The sequence below is a fragment of the Arachis stenosperma genome, chromosome 1 (genome assembly GCF_014773155.1).
Source record: "Arachis stenosperma cultivar V10309 chromosome 1, arast.V10309.gnm1.PFL2, whole genome shotgun sequence".
NCBI classification, from domain to species: Eukaryota; Viridiplantae; Streptophyta; class Magnoliopsida; order Fabales; family Fabaceae; genus Arachis; species Arachis stenosperma.
Genome location: NC_080377.1, coordinates 74,368,148 through 74,372,905, shown reverse-complemented (window position 1 = coordinate 74,372,905; position 4,758 = coordinate 74,368,148).

Here is a 4,758-nt window from a genome sequence, read left to right as displayed (position 1 = left end):
GAAAAAACAATCATAAAAGAAAAGCTTCTCGGAACTATCTAGGGGCGGGAAGCACACTCTCTCCTCGGAATCTGGGGCTACTAGTTCATAATCCCTCTCAAACTCTCTATTTTCACATATGCTACAATGCCTACGGAACCTAACTAAATACTCAGAATCTACCACAGAAGGGACTCTTAGAGGAAGAGGGTCTACCCAATCAAGACCACATGGAATTTTAGTCGACATCGCTTGAAGAACCTTTCGAGACATAAAATTCTTACCTACAAAGAAGAATACAACAGCAAGCAAAAATCACATAAAGAAAACAGCGAAAAACCCATTCAGCAAAGCAAGGAACAAAAACACCAGAACAAAAAAGAGCCCCTCCCCATATCAAAACAACAGCAATGGCGGCGCCTCTTTTTGGGGCAACCCAGGCATAAAAACAAACAAGAGCCACACAAAGAACAGAAGCATATGGTCACAAGAAAAGAGAAACATGGGAACAAACCTGGAAGAAGAAACGAAGACGAAGAGCTCCGAAGCAAGGAGAACGAAACGACGGCACAGAGGAAACCCCGGAAAGACACACAGAAAGATTCAAAGAGAAAAAAGAAGCAGTACTCGCAAAAGCATAAGAAAGACAAAACGCAGAAAAGAGGAAAGGGAGCAAATAAATAAAGCCTTCACAGAGCCCGAACGGAAATCGAGGAAAAACGGTAAAATGCAATAAATGCAGAAACGGCCATTTTTTGAATTTTGAAAAAACTACTATGCCCGAGCACGACCTCCCAAAAAAGGACGAACTCGGGCAGGGGCACTGTTCATACCCTGACCGAGGTCCTCCAACCCGGCAAATCCATAAGAGGTCCGACCTTGTCCTAAAGCTCACACCTAAAGGTCGGACCTCGGACAATAAACAAGGAAGGCCCATCAAAAGGAACGAAGCCCAAAACCTAAAGGCCGAAAAGGCCTAGGAAAGGCGGTTCCACAAAGATAGAGATAAAACTCCCAAAGATAAGATAAGATAAGAATATCTTATCCAGGGAAGATCACCGCCAACTACTATAAATACACTGGAGCACCCAGGTATGGCATTCCATTTCAAATCTACACATATCTGCTTGGACCCATGCTAACTTAAGCATCGGAGTGTCATTGCAGGTACAACCACCAACCATTCTGCATATCAAGCTCGGGTCACTGAACCCCCCACCTCGGGCCTCTCCAGACGACCGAGCTACACGTTTCAGGCAAACCCTCGGAACAGATACCATTATGGGCGTTTAACGCCAGGATGGCACAAGAGGGAAGATTTTGTTTTTAATGCAAATTTTTTTTTCAAGTTTTCAAAGTTTTTCAAAATCAAATCTTTTTCAAATCATATCTTTTCAATCAAATCTTTTTCAAAATCAATTTCTTTCCTTTTTCAAAAATACTTGCTATCAATTAATGATTTGATTCAACATTTCAAGTATGTTGCCTTTTCTGTTGAGAAAGGTTTAATGTTTGAATCATATCTTTTCTTGTTAGGCAAGTCATTAATTTTGAAAATCAAATCTTTCTAAATTGTTTTTTTCAAATCATATCTTCTCAATCACATCTTTTTAAAAACCATAACTTTTCAATCATATATTTTTAATCACATCTTTTTCAAAAAAAGTTTTCAATCATATCTTTTTCAAAATCTCTTTCAAAATGATTTTAAAACCTTTTATTTAATTTTCGAAAAAAAAATCTCTTCCCCTCTTCTCACATCCTTCTATTTATGGAGTACCACTCCTCCTCAATGCACAATTCAAACTCTATCTCACTAAGTTCGAATTATTCTACCTCTTCCTTCTATTTTTCTTTTCCTCTGACACCTAAAGGAATCTCTATACTGTGACATAGAGGATTCCATATTTTCTTGTTCTTTTCTCTTTCATATGAGCAGGAGCAAGGACAAAAGCATTCTTGTTGAGGCTGATCCTGAACCTGAAAGGACCTTGAAGCGAAAGCTAAGAGAAGCTAAGGCACAACTCTCTGTAAAGGACCTAACAGAAATCTTCAAAGAAGAAGAACCCTTGGCAGCCGAAAACAACAACAATGCCAACAATGCAAGGAAGGTGATGGGTGACTTTACTGCACCTACTCCCGACTTCTATGGGAGAAGCATCTCTATCCCTGCCATTGGAGCAAACAACTTTGAGCTTAAGCCTCAATTAGTTTCTCTAATGCAACAGAATTGCAAGTTCCATGGACTTCCATTGGAAGATCCTCATCAGTTCTTAGCTGAATTCTTGCAAATCTGTGACACTGTCAAGACTAATGGGGTTGACCCTGAGGTCTACAGACTTATGCTATTCCCTTTTGCTGTAAGAGACAGAGCTAGAATATGGTTGGACTCACAACCTAAAGAAAGCCTGAACTCTTGGGAAAAGCTAGTCAATGCCTTCTTGGCAAAGTTCTTTCCACCTCAAAAATTGAGTAATCTTAGAGTGGAAAGATACAAACAATTGATCAGAAAATGTCCTTCTGACATGCTTTCTGAGTGGAGCATCATAGGTATTTTCTATGATGGTCTCTCTGAACTGTCCAAGATATCTTTGGATGGCTCTGCTGGAGGATCTCTTCATCTAAAGAAGACGCCTACAGAAGCTCAAGAACTAATTGAAATGGTTGCAAATAACCAATTCATGTACACTTCTGAAAGGAATCCTGTGAACAATGGGACAAATCAGAAGAAAGGAGTTCTTGAGATTGATACTCTAAATACCATATTGGCTCGGAACAAAATATTGACTCAGCAAGTCAATTTGATCTCTCAAAGTCTGTTTGGAATACAAGCTGCACCAGGCAGTACTAAGGATGCTTCATCTAAAGAAGAAGCTTATGATCCTGAGAACCCTTGAATGGAAGAGGTGAATTACATGGGAGAACCCTATGGAAACACCTATAATTCTTCATGGAGAAATCATCCAAATTTTTCTTGGAAGGATCAATAGAGATCTCAACAAGGTTTCAACAACAATAATGGTGGAAGAAACAGGTTTAGCAATGGCAAGCCTTTTCCGTCATCTTCTCAGCAACAGACAGAGAATTCTAAGCAGAACCACTCTGACTTAGCAACCATGGTCTCTGATCTAATCAAAACCACTCAAAGTTTCATGACTGAAACAAGGTCCTCCATTAGGAATTTGGAGGCACAAGTGGGACAGCTGAGCAAGAAAATTACTGAACTCCCTCCTAGTACTCTTCCAAGCAATACAGAAGAAAATCCAAAAGGAGAGTGCAAGGCCATCAACATGGCCGAATTTGGAGAGGAGGAAGAGGCAGTGAACGCCACTGAGGAAGACCTCAATGGGCGTGCACTGGCCTCCAATGAGTTCCCTAATGAGAACCCATGGGAATCTGAGGATCACACTGAGACCATAGAGATTCCAATGAATCTACTTCTGCCATTCATGAGCTCTGATGAGTATCCTTCCTCTGAAGAGGATGAGTATGTCACTGAAGAGCAAATTGCTAAATACCTTGGAGCAATCATGAAGTTAAATGACAAGTTGTTTGGTAATGAGACTTGGGAGGATGAACCCCCTTTGCTCACCAAAGAACTGGATGACTTGTCTAGGCAGAAATTACCTCAAAAGAGACAAGATCCTGGGAAGTTTTCAATACCTTGCACCATAGGCACCATGACCTTCAAGAAGGCTCTGTGTGACCTAGGGTCAAGTGTAAACCTCATGCCTCTCTCTGTAATGGAGAAGCTAAGGATCTTTGAGGTACAATCTGCAAAAATCTCACTAGAGATGGCAGACAACTCAAGAAAACAAGCTTATGGACTTGTAGAGGATGTTTTGGTAAAGATTGAAGACCATTACATCCCTGCTGATTTCATAATCCTGGAGACTAGAAAGTGCATGGATGAATCCATCATCCTTGGCAGACCCTTCCTAGCCACAGCAAAGGCTGTGATTGATGTTGATAGAGGTGAACTGATCATTCAAGTGAATGAAGAATCCTTTGTATTTAAGGCTCAAGGATATCCCTCTGTCACTATGGAGAGGAAGCATGAAGAGCTTCTCCCAAATCAGAGCCAAACAGAGCCCCCCACAGTCAAACTCTAAGTTTGGTGTTGGGAGGCCACAACTAAACTCTAAGTTTGGTGTTGAACCCCCACATTCAAACTCTAAGTTTGGTGTTGGGAGGTTCCAACATTGCTCTGAGTATCTGTGAGGCTCCATGAGAGCCCTCTGTCAAGCTACTGACATTAAAGAAGCGCTTGTTGGGAGGCAACCCAATGTTATATTTAATCTATTTTCTTTTGTTATTTTATATTTTTTGTAGGTTGATGATCATGGGAAGTCACAAAATCAATTGAAAAAGCAAAAACAGAATGAAAAACAGGAAGAAAAATAGCACACCCTGGAGGAAGATCCTGCTGGCGTTTAAACGCCAGTAAGCGTAGCAGTTGGGCATTTAACGCCCAGTCTGGCACCATTCTGGGCGTTTAACGCCAGAAAGAGGCACCAGACTGGCGTTAAACGCCAGAAAAGGGCAAGAACTTGGCGTTAAACGCCAGAAATGGGCACCAGCCCGGTGTTTAACGCCAGAATTGGCACATAATGCATTTTCGCACAATGCTTGGTGCAGGGTTGAATTTTCCTTGACACCTCAGGATCTGTGGACCTCACAGGATCCCCACCTGCCCCACCACCCTCTCTCTTCTTCACCCATTCACCAATCACCTCAACACCTCTTCCCCAAAAACCCTTCACCTATCAAATCCCATCT